This window comes from Sander lucioperca, chromosome 23 (genome assembly GCF_008315115.2).
Source record: "Sander lucioperca isolate FBNREF2018 chromosome 23, SLUC_FBN_1.2, whole genome shotgun sequence".
Lineage (NCBI taxonomy): Eukaryota > Metazoa > Chordata > Actinopteri > Perciformes > Percidae > Sander > Sander lucioperca.
The window spans coordinates 12,281,987-12,295,083 of NC_050195.1; the positions used below are offsets into that span (position 1 = coordinate 12,281,987).

Sequence of the window (13,097 nt, forward strand, 5' to 3'; positions counted from 1 at the left end):
GTTCCTCCAGAACCGAGCAGAACTGTCTCGAGAGGGCATCGGGCTTGACATTCTTACTGCCGGGACGGTAGGTGAGGGAGAAGTTGAATCGACCAAAAAACAAGGCCCACCGGGCCTGGTGGGAGTTCAGGTGCTTAGCCGTCTGAATATATGCAAGGTTTTTATGATCGGTCCAAACCAGGAATGGAACAACGGCCCCCTCCAGCCAGTGTCTCCACTCCTCCAAAGCTAGTTTTACAGCCAGCAACTCCCGATTCCCAACGTCATAGTTCCTCTCAGCAGGCGATAACTTCTTGGAGAAGAATGCACAGGGGTGTAGCTTGTTATCACCTGCTGAACGTTGGGAGAGAACAGCTCCAACCCCAACGTTCGATGCGTCCACCTCCACCACGAACTGGCTGGAGGAATCGGGCTGAACGAGAATGGGGGCAGAGGAGAAACGGTCCTTGAGTTCCATGAAAGCCTTGGCAGCTGCTGCAGACCACACAAAGGGAACAGAGGGAGAGGTTAGTCTTGTCATAGGAGCAACCAGAGAACTGTAGTTCCGAATAAAATGGCGGTAAAAGTTAGCAAAACCTAAGAACCGCTGTAACTGTTTCCTGGTGGTGGGAACTGGCCACTCAGTTACAGCCTGTACCTTGCTCGGGTCCGTCTTCACCTGCCCGCTCTCCACAATATATCCCAGGAAGGAAACAGAAGAAGAGTGGAACTCGCATTTCTCAGCCTTGACGTGGCAGGCGGGCGGGCAGGCAGGACGATCTGGCGACGAGTGGATCACAGAGCCAGCCTTAAATACTGCAGGAGGGTGATTAGGGAATGAGCTTCACCTGGAGCCACCTGCCAGCTAAGCCACGCCCACAGCTCAGTCATCGGCACAGGAGGGAGGAACATGAGGGAAAACCAACAAAAAACCACACAGAACAAAAAGAAGCACGGGTTGCCATGATGACATCATGACACTGTAGATCTGTTCAAGGGAAGTTTCATGGTGTTTTTTTCCCTATTCACTTGGGTTTTTCGATGTTTGAATTAAGAGCATAAATGCTTTGTTTGCATAAAAAAATGAAATCTCAGACAACTTGCAATGGTGTTTTTCTTAGTTATTATGTAATATGGAATACATCACATATCATATATACACTGGGAACATTTAAGAGTGATATTGATTGAATATTTATGTCGGCCTTAAAAAATGACACAAATAAGCTTAATTTCACCTTAAAAGTTGGTATTTTGCATATATATATATATATATATATATATATATATATATATATATATATATATAAGGCACTGAGCCTCCACTATATCCTTGCTCTGACCCTAGACTATAGATCTAGAAACTTAATTTCCTCATCTTTGATTGCCTACTTACAAAAAAACTAGGGGAAAATGGTCCAATGACTGAGCAAGATAGGCAATTTGGCGGCCATTTTGATATGCAAATTAGAAGGTCAAAAACTCACAATTTCGCTTGGGTACCAGTTTTTTTGGATTCAGCACCCTTGAAATATGTAAAGTAGGCCGAATGCTCCTCACTTTCACTTTTTCGGTACATCCCGTCTGGACTACTATGCAGATGATATATTAATTTATATGGCAAATGTTCAGCCCGTATAGCTGTCCTCAAAATGAACATTTTACCTCGCAATAATTTTATAAGTTCAGTGGTCCCACTGGCGCCTCCAGCAGGATATTGGCAAAACAACACAATAACACTTTATTACGAAGTTATGTATGGCATGTAAACGCCTGTAAAATGGTCTGATCTTGACGTATATGATACAAGTATTTACAACATCAGAAAAATTCATAAAAATTTAAAATATATGGTGCAAGGCATCCCCTTTATGGCATAATAGTCGACATCTGTCTGGGGGAAAAACCATTTGCTAACAAACACTAGGAATATAAAGGGATTAATACCCTTCAGGATATTAGTGGGTAAAGCGCTATTCTTGACTTTCAAGAGTTGGTGTCTCAATATGACATTCCCTTTTCTTTTACTTCAGAATGAGATCAGCCTGTAAAGCCTACAGGGTTCCTTGGGGGTCTAATTTAAAGGATCATCCCATTTTGAGTTGGATACATAATTCTCCCAAGCAGATGGTGTCATATCTATATGATAAATTAAATTCCCAGAAATATTTGCCCACACCAGGAATGAAAGCCTGGGATAGAGATACATCAGAAGTGGGACAAGACTTAGACTGGGAGGCTATTTGGGGTAATGTGGCTGGTGCCTCAAAAAACCCAAATCACAGGTATATACATTTAAAATTCTGCCATAGGGCCTTTTTAACACAGAGAATAAGACTCCAAATGGGTTTGGTTTCTAACCCATATTGTTCATTCTGCCCCCTGGGAACCATTGGCTCCTTTATGCATGTTATGTGGGAATGTCCAGGGGTATCTAGTTTGTGGAGGGAGGTGATCGGTACTATTGCCGATTTAACAGGGGTTCAGTTCCCAATGGCTCCTGCTGTGCATCTCTTAAACGATGATTCCCGTCTTGGTCTTCTTGAGAAAACTCGTAAAGTTTGGCTAGCAGGCTTAACTGCAGCTAAAAAGATAGTAGTCCAGTGCTGGAAATGTCCTCATGATATCGCTAGGGTTCATTGGCTCTGGTCATTTTTGGATATTTCTTACCTAGAATTGTCTTCAGCAAGAATAAATGATGCTCAGCCACATACAATTTTAGAGGTTGATATCTAATTTAAAAGATCTTCTGTTGAGATAGGAATGCTATGTCTGTGTCTGCATTAACAACCTGCTGGATGGTGGAGGGGAGAAAGGTGTGTGTGTGTGTGTGTGTGTGTGTGTGTGTGTGGGGTGGGGGGGATGGATGGGGAAGAGGGTTCGATATTGATATTGAAATGTGCTTAGAAACTTGAAATGTATGAATGTATTTTCTTGTATGACAATAAAAAATCAATAACAAAAAAAATAAAAACAATGGTTTGTATTTGCTCATTTCTCACAGCCCTTGGGTCTCATTTATAAAACTGTGCGTAGGATCCTTACTAAAAGTGTACGTACGCCTAAAAGCCAACAATGGCGTACGCCAAAAAACATTCAGATTTATAAACCGTGCGTACGCACACCTGTAAGCAATGTTCCCTTTATAAATCACAGATTACCCACAAGTGTGCCTACGTGAATCAGCCTCTTATCCCGCCCTGTACACGCCCATTTTTAACCATAAATAGTCAATGCAAAGCACCTCATGAATGCTGAACATCAGTATGTCAATGACCCTGGCATGCAGTGACGGGGAAAAAAGCAAAAAACTTCTCAGACGCTCGGGCCCAGGTTGAAAAACAACGGTAGTTACCCTTTAACATTGTCCTCTGTTTCTGAAATGTCCTATTTCATGGCATTGATGTTTTCTCAGATCAGGCCGAGTCTGAACCGTTTTGTCAATAGGCTGAACTGTGAAGAGAGAATTGTGTGCTGTGGAGACAGTGGGGACAGATTGGCTTTCAGTGTTATGTGATTGATGAAACTAGACAAAGGCATCCGAATCCTTTGGGATTGTTAATGTGATAAGCAAGCAATTAAAACAGCAAAGCAGTTATAAAACAGCACAATCAGTAGAGAAGTAGACAAAACCTTTACCCTTGAGGTGCAATTGTAAGAAAATGTTGGCAAGTGGACTCAAACACAGAACCCAAACCAGAAAGCAGATAAGGTTTAACAGGTTTATATAGAGGTGAAGTCCCTTTCCCTTTCTAGTGGATCCCCATGGGACCTTATTTCTGAAAAAATAGGTATGGTAATAAATGGCAAGAGACAAATATGTTTTGACCCCATTTGAATTGTGTCATGAATTACACATATGTTTGTCAATTTAAAAGATAATTTTGCATGTCAAGAAAGTCACAGATTGTTGTAGTGCCACTTTGTTTTGTGTGAAACCGCTCCTTGAACTACATTTCAATCAGGAGAGACTTCGTTGCAGATATGCAAAGATTTATTGTACATATGCATATGAAATAAAGAGTCTTTGGAGATTAGACTCCATCGTTATAAAATAATTTGTTAGAGGGGTAGAGAAACAAGACATATCCCCCGATAGAGTCTAGACACTGGTGGTGGCAGCGAAGGAGCCCGAAGACCAGACTGAAGGAGTCGACAGAGCTGGAGGAAGACCCAGGGTGCCGTGGGTGATGGTGACTGGAGGTGGAAGGGGAGGAGAAAGATTGCACGCTTTGCCTGAAACGACAGCTAACAGTAGTAGAAAGAGAAACAGATTTAAAGCAGGGATGTAATGCTGTGATTGGATCATGAATTTAGTGGCCAATTCTGGTTGGTGTAATGAAAATAGAACGCCTCTAACCTATCTAGTTTTAGGAAGAGAGAGCGCTGATTGAAGTTATTGAAGTCTTCCTGAAAGAATTTACGCTTAGCTTCATATCTCGTTTCTTACAATATACGTCATCTTGCTTGCTGCTCAGCTTGCTCATTACCTATAGCTAACTTAGCTATGTTACCCAACATTACACATGTAACGTTAGTATAGGTAATGTGTTTAATCCAGAGTCTTTTTAGAAGCCCGTAGCTGCAAAAGACTGAGCAAAAGACTGAGCAAGACCTGTTGCTTAAGTGAGTAACTTTAAGTAAGAAACACACAAGCATGGTAGCTTTAGGGAGACGTCACGATAACACGATATTGGGGTGAGTAGTCTTCAAGCCTTAGGGGCTGAGTGCACCAGCTGGGGGTAAAAAACTAAAAAAGTAGGTCTTAATTCTTATGCCGGCTTTAGCTATGTCCAATGAATTTACACAGAGTGCACCAAGCCTGACTGACCACAGTTGTAGCTCTGCCTGGTCTTATGATGCGTGTAGACGTGATTACACACGAAGCAATGATTGTTGCCAAGCAACACACTCCTATCCAAAGCGAACTTTAACTTCTTCAAACACTGAAGAGATGGATAACGCAATCCAAAAGGAAAATAAATTTTACTGATAGAGAAATAAGAAAACTTGTATGTGGATTTGTATGCAGTGCATAGAAGCATTCTCACAGCTAAATTAAACAACCGAACAAACACGATCAGCATGGAAATCGAAAACAATCAAAAACAAATGTAATGGCATGTTGTGGAAAGATCTTTTAACAAAAGGAATCATCATTTCCATCACCAAAAACGTCTATATACAGCACTTATCATAATTCATGTTTTTGGAGAAGATTCCCCCACTTTTACCAGATTGAACGGCATCTCAGAGCTGTCAACCCCAATGGTTAAAGTGGATAACTCGGACGTTAGTCTCGCATTGCTTGACCTTCCTCCACAGTGCTGCAGAGGAGGGTCTGGCTAGTCCACACAGCAATCCGGGATGGGAGAAAAACATGCCCTGGTTTATTGGCATTTCTTTAAACCAATCACAATCGTCTTGCGCATAGCGGAGCCCAGGCGCCTCTGCAAAATAGCCTCGGGAAGGAACTTGTTTTCATGGAACATGTGCACGTTCGAAGGTTATTTATTCGTGCAACAGAAAACTCAGATTGGACAGATAGTCTAGCTAGCTGTCTGGATTTACCCTGCAGAGATCTGAGGAGCAGTTAACCATAGTCCTCATAAATCCAACAGAGTTTAAAATTACAACACAAAGAAAGCCGAAGGTAACGGGACATCTGAAAACAGACATCCGAAAAGAGTAACATCCGGCGGAATGTTCGTCAGAATGAGATCAATCCCGGAAGTGAAACGTTGTGGATATAGACTACTCGGACGTTAACCAATGCAGCGCACATCATGATGTGATGGCTGTCAGTATGAGTGTTAGGTCATAATAGAGTATCATTACCCTAAGAAATTAGCCTACATTGTTACAATTAAGACCCCCTAAAACGAAGATAGGATTTTCCTGGGCTCCACTGTATCTTTGTTAAAAAGAAAATCCTATCTTAATCCTCTCAATCCTAATTTAAGGCAGAATATCAGAAGTTGGAGATTAAAAAGGTAAAAATAAAGCTGGAACTTAACCTTCTTAAGAGACAGTATAGATATAACCTTTTAGAGGCAATGTGTCATTCACCATTCTTTAGTGAATTTTTTTCTTGCTTTCTCCTTTCTCAATTTCATGTTAATAGTTCTCCAAATGAGTGACATTGCTAGGCCAAACTCAGCTCTAGATCTTCAATGGGTATCCACTATCCCCAAGGAGAAGACCATCCTTCCTCAAATTCCAGATAAAGTGCGCTCTCTCTGAGAATGCCAGCATCATGAGTCAACCCAAGCAATCTTTCAACGAGGTCAACAATGGCCATGTCCGAGTTGCAGACAATTTATACATTAATATAATGGAAACCTGTTCGCTTGACATACAAATGGTCAGAAGACAAGCATTAGATGAGGTCACAAATACACAAGTAGAATCTACTAGTAGAGTCACTGGAGTAGGGGCTACTACTGAGAAGATCTGGAGTGGAAGAAAAGCGGGGTTGATATACCGTTGGTTGATGAGCTCATTGTAGCCAAGTGTGTGGTAAGCCAGGAGAGATGATGAGCTGATTACTCTGATTAATCGCAAAACAGGAACAACACACACACACACACACACACACACACAAACAGACAAACAGACAAACAGACAAACAGGGGATAAGGAAGACACAAGAGGAGTGGGGAACACAGGGAAACTCAAGGGAAAGACAGGAGCACTGCTGTGGCTGTGAGAAAAAACAAATCGACAGGAAGTCAGTTGTGGGAGCTGTGCTATTAGATTTTAGTGCAGCCTTTGATATTATAGATCATGAGCTACGACTCATAAAGCTATCTGCTTATAGATTCAGAGACGATTGATTGGATGAAAAGTTACTTGTTTGATATACAACAATGTGTGATGTTTAACGGCACCATCTCAAACATGGAGACTTGCAGTATTCCACAAGGAAGTTGCCTGGGTCCTCTTCTTTATTCTATCTTTGTAAATTATATGCCATATGCATTTTTTAATGCAGGCATGAAAATCTATGCCGATGACACTACAATGTACATCTCTGCAGAGAACATTAAACTAGTCAATAGGCTGCTTCAACCAGAGTTAACCTCTCGGGGCGGTGATGTAACTCACAGCAAACACCATACATGGGCATGCTAAACACGTAGCAACATATTCATGTAGCACACCCGCTTAACAGGACATCCCAGCTAGCAAAAAGTCATCTATTAGACGTTGACTAGACGTAAATCTTCAACATCAAATTTGTCCAACTTTTCAATTGTCAGTTCTCAAGTCACAAGACATTAACATGCCAACTAACATTTTAGATTAACATTTCAATGAAACAAAAAGCTTTAAAAAGTTCACTTAGAATAGCTTTATTATACTAACTTATAAAACAGCACATTTTAATTAAAATATAGTGCAATAAACAGGTCCAGTAACCTACACAAAGATTTCACATTCCAAAAGCAATAACTACAGTAGAAAAGGTTGACACGTTAGAACTATTTCAAAACAACTATTTGACAACCAATTGAAGTCAACACAAAACACATACACAAGAACAAGATTAACATTTGGAAGTTCACTAAGTAAAGCTTTAAAGTGCTCATATTATGCTCATTTTCAGGTTCATAATTGTATTTAGAGGTTGTACCAGAATAGGTTTATGTAGTTTAATTTTCAGAAAACACCATATTTTTGTTGTATTGCACATTGCTGCAGCTCCTCTTTTCACCCTGCGTGTTGAGCGCTCTGTTTTAGCTACAGAGTGAGACATCTCACTTCTGTTCTGTAAGTACTGCTAGCTAGTCAGTTGCAGAGTATGAGGGCGTGCCCTGACAGTACCTAGGTAAGGACTACTAGCCAGTCAGAAACAGAGTATGAGGGCATGCCACGCTAGCAGCTAGGCGAGCATTATAACGTGTGTTACAAAGTGACCACGTTTGTCTCTGAAGTAAAGGCTGGACTACAATAGAGCTGTTTGGAGCAGTTTGTGAACAGTGTTTTCTGTTGGAGATGGTAAGTCCCTTTGGGGTGGACTTTGGGCTTTTTCACTTTGTAAACCTATAACATGCACAAAAAAGTATGTAACACAATAAAGGAAAGGGGAAAAGCCAAAAAGCATAATATGAGCACTTTAAATAACTTTGATCAGAAAATAAGATTTACAATACAAATGTTCACGTGCAATTCTAAATTCCTTTGTGACCTCCAGCTCTCCCGGGAGCATGTTTAAGTGTCTCAGCCATGGCAGCCCTGATTTCGACTTTTTTTTTTTACTCCACTGCATTACTGCAGCTGCAAAAGAAAATATATTAGATGGTGCATGAATAAACCACGTCTTACATCATTAAAGCTCCTACTACACATTGTATTTACATTTAATCAATTAACAATTGCATGGATTTGCATACCTTCCCAAAAGAAATACAATTGGTAAGCTAAATTAGATATATACATAAACATGAAAAAGGCAGTTACCTTTTACGACCCTTCACGTTGAAAGAAGCCATTAGGCTCTTGGTGAAGAGCCTGATAATCCATGCAGAAAATAGAAACAAAATCGAAGGGTGAGGTCCAAGCCAAAATTCTAAAAATTCTCCTTTATGCTTGCATTATTCGTAATGAATCATCTCTTTCTGCATTTTTGCTTTTCTAAGTGCTAAGAGGAGGGCAAACAGAGCAGGCAATGAGTAAAAATGTAACTGCATAATTGCATTATACATTACATAACATTATATTCTGAGCATGTGACATGATGTCATGTTGTTTAATACCTGTCCATCACTTTATGGACACAGTCTTTATTGTTCCTCCCTCCCACCTTTGAGAGCTGGGACACCTGTACATGACACATGAAAAGCCACTCAATACATTATGAATCAACCCTTTGTGTTGGTGAATATACTGACTGTTGCCAGATTAAGCTTAAATGGGAACTGGTCATGTTGACTCATCCATACATTTTGAGTCCATGCTAAATATTATGGGACAAAAGCATACCTCTATACAAAGGCATGACAATATGCCTTCAAAAATTTCGAGCAGTGTGTCCCTCAGTTACACGTTCTATAAAGCTGTGCATGTTAACTGATGCAGGAGAAAAGCATATTTTTGTACAATATAGATCATTTAGACTTTTTCGAGACTTGGGGGTCTAGTCTAATTGACATAGTCTAGTCCAATTTCTGTATAAATCATACCCTTTGTTCCCAGAGGACAGACGTGCCTCTTCTTGAGCAAACTCTTCTTCGGTTTCTAGCCTAGCAACATAGACAGCAGAATTCAAGGGCTCATAGTGCCTCCCGACTCTTTTTATCTCATCTAGAAGTTCAACAAGCTTTCCAAGCACTTCTGGTATTCTGTGGAAGAAAATACATTCATTTATTTTTGTGTCACGTACTTTATAAATCTTACCTTATGATTATTAAAGAATGATACAATAATAAATATTGACCATGGACGTACTAGCTTGAGACATGGGGAATAAGCTTCTGCTCCCGGACTGTGATGGCATTTGAACTCCACGCTGAGGTGTGCGAAAACGCCTAGATCCTGAGGGAAAATAACAAAAACAACATTGAAGCTCATTGAAATTGTTCATCAATTGTTTATTATTTTTATATTTTTAACATACAGCATACAGAACAAATAAATGCACTCGAACAAGAAGCAAACCCCTCTCCCACCCCCCACCCTCTGCGGTCTTGAGGAAAGCAAAACAAACCAATATACACAAAAAACAAAAACAAAAATCACACCTTGCCTAGTCGCTCTCCTTTTAATTGTTGTGGTGTTGTGGTCATTAGGACTGATCCTTGTGCTGCTGTGTTTTTCCATAGGTCTATAGTCGATGACCTGGCTTTGTTAATCCTTGCTGTAGGGAGCTTGAGCATAACTATGTCCAGGAAGTACGCCAACCACAGTTTTATACAAAGCGAGTGGGGGGGGGAAGCCAGCGCTGAGCTATCATTGTCTTGGTTGCGGTTGAGCCGGCTAGCCAAATTTTCTTCTGTCTCCCAAGCAGATGTAATTTAGAGTCGTCATTAAGTAACAAAACAATCGGGTCAGTAGGAACTCGACATTCTATCACAGCAGATATTATTGATGTTGTTTTATTCCAAAACTCATGCACCTGTTCACACTCCCAGACCATGTGCAGGAAAGTTCCAGTTTATTCAGGTTGACAGAACATGCAATAGGGAATAGGAATGACTTTAGAGACGTATCTCTTTTGAGGAGTCCAATATTCCTATGGCATATGTTGAAGTGGATCTGCTGGTGATGTGGGTTCTTGAAACAGAGGGAAATATCCCAAACTGTCTCCCAATTAATTACGTTCCCCTCCGGGCTCAGCTCTCGCTCCCATTTCTTTACTATTGGGAGTTCTCCTACAGATACTTGCATCAGTTTAGCATAAATCCTGGACACTAATCCTCCCACAGGAGAATCAGCAAGCCATTTAACGATTGGGTGCGTCTCAAGACTGTTCCCCCATGGCACTCCATAACATTTTAGGGCTGATCTTAAGCGAAGATAAAGGAAGAAGGATGTCTTAGGGACCTCAAAGCTAGCCCTCAGGTCTTCAAAACTTAACATAACTTCCTCATTGAATAGCTGGTCTAAAGTATAGTACCTCTGTCAATCCACTGGTTACAAACAAAAGGTCTGTTGTGCCAAATTGGGGTGTTCAAATGCCACTTATTGGTGTAGCGTAGTTGCTCCTCCACCTGTTTAAAGTTGGTCAATGTGTTGGTAATAATAGAGCCATAGGCTAGTATACACTTTTTTGGACACACACCTGCAAAGGCAAGGTCTTGCAGTCTTAGACTTCCAGTGAGGTTTTGCTCTATTTCTCTCCATGGGACTGTAGATGAGGGGTCCGTCCATACTCTGAGGGCCCATAGGTGAAAGGCTCTGTGATATACTTTAAGGTTAGGGAGGGCCAGGCCTCCCGTGTTTGTAGTACGTTGCAGGGTAGAGTATTTTAGCCTTGGTTGTTTATTATTCCAAATATACTGCCAAATTACGGTATCAAGTTTATTCCTGAAATGTATTGGTGGGGGTAAGGGGATCATTGTACTTAAGAAATTCACATGACGAACTATGTTCATTTTAACGACAGCAATCCTGGACCGTAGCGATGCCGGGCAGCACAGACCAATTGGCCAGATCCCTTTGAACACTACTTAGTATAGTTTCATAGTTGTCCTGGACAACTCGCTGTAGCGATGCATGAATGGTGATGCTCAAATATGTAATTTTGCTTTGGGTTGGTATTGTATCACTGATAGCTGATGTCACCTGTCTGTTGTTCAACAGAAGAAGATTAGATTTATTCCAATTGATTTTATAGCCGGAGATTGAGCCAAATTCATTAAAGATCTTAAGAATTTTTGGAACCGAGTCCTCAAGGTCAGATATGTACAGCAAAATATCATCTGCAAATAACAATATTGAGATGTTATTGGATTTAATCTGGACATTAAATATTTTATTTTGCCCTATGATCTGGGCTAATGGTTCAAGAGAGATCACAAATAGAATGGAAGATAGCGGGCATCCCTGTCTCGAGCTCTGCGCAATGGGGAATGGCTGTGAATGCAAGCCATTGGTTGAGACTATGGCCGTGGGATTTGCATATAAAGTATGTACCATGTCAATGAATTTGGCTCCCAAACTAAACTTCTCCATTACTTGCCACAAGTAGTTCCACTCTAGGCGGTCAAAAGCCTTTTAGAGTAATCTGCGTATATTGTCTGCAGCGTGACGCTTTGGTATAAAACCTGATTGGTCGTGGTGGACTAGCTTCTCAATAAAACGTTCTAAGCGGAGTGCCAAGACTTTGGAATATAACTTAATATCAGTCCCAATGAGGTTGATGGGCCTGTAGTTTGAACACTCCGTAGGAGCTTTGCCCTTTTTGTGTATGACTGAAATTAGTGCAGTATTGGTTTGTTAATGAAAGGTGCCCCTCTCTATGGCCAAGGTTAAAGTTTGTAAAATGACAGGTCCTAGTAAGTCAAAGTACTGTAGTAAAAGTTCTGATGGAATTCCATCCAACCCCGGTGTTTTCCCTTTCTTAGCTGTTTTTAACGCTGATTTTGATTCCTCCTCCTCGTAATAGTTTGACCCAATTCTTCTGCCTTCTCTGGGTCAAGAAGAGGCAGGTTTAGCTCTTTCAGGAACTGTTGGCACTGTGCCGGGTCCGGAATGCAGGAGGATTCATACAACTTTGAATAAAAGGATTGGAAAGTGGCGGTGATATCTTTAGGATTCGCTGAGATACCTCGGTCCGTGCGGATGCTGTTGATAGCAGCTCTGGACTCGCTTTGTTTTAATTTCAGAGCTAGCAATTTGCTTGGTTTACAACAGTTAAAATAGTAATTTTGCCTAACTCTGTGCATTATGAATTCAGCTCTCCTTCTTAGCAAATCATTTAACTCTGCTCGATTTGTGACTAAAAGAGTATGTGTAGATTTAGAAAAAACACGTCTTTAGAGACTACTCTAACAATTTACAATGTTCTTCCAACTCTGCAATCCTTGCCTCCCTCTTTTTCTTCAAATTTACTCCAAAGGAAGATGTAAAATTTTGAACATTGCCTTAAGTTCACTGCAGCATAAAAAATAATCAATGCGGGAGTGGGTGAGGTGACGTGTGGAAAAAAAGGTGTAATCCTTGTTAGTAGGATTGTGCATCCTCCATATATCTGTAAGATGGTGAGATTCCACAACTGCATTGAACATGTCCGATATGTGTTTTTGGGGTTTCGTGTGGTTGACCCCTGATCTATCCTGATTTAAATCTAATACTGCATTCATTATTCCCTATAATTAGTGAATAGTCATTGAGAGAAAGCAATACATTGGTTAGGCGCGGGAAAAAGCTTTCATCATATGTAGCCGGTGCGTAAACCGAAACAAAGGCTATTTTCCTACTCCTTATATATGATATCCTGCCAGATAGGTCTTTACTATTTGTCTACAGTGAGTGTGCATTTCCGTGACAGCAACACTGCAGCCCTTGCTTTTGGTGTCGTCACTAGATGAAGCAGTAACTTTGAAATATTTATTCTTAAATAGTCCAGGAATTCTTATTCTTATTAATCACAGTAAAATAACGATGAATACTAA

The 13,097-nt window shown here is 40.7% G+C and overlaps 1 long non-coding RNA gene across 1 annotated transcript; it reads right to left on the bottom strand.

The window, feature by feature from the left end:
* Nucleotides 1-8,448: 8,448 nt before the first annotated feature.
* LOC116050740 lies at nt 8,449-9,532 on the bottom strand. The gene is made up of 3 exons (XR_004896528.1): nt 9,165-9,532; nt 8,739-8,803; nt 8,449-8,493 (listed from the first exon to the last, which is right to left on the bottom strand). It is a non-coding gene; the product is annotated as an uncharacterized LOC116050740 (long non-coding RNA).
* Between the last annotated feature and the right edge of the window lie 3,565 nt (nt 9,533-13,097).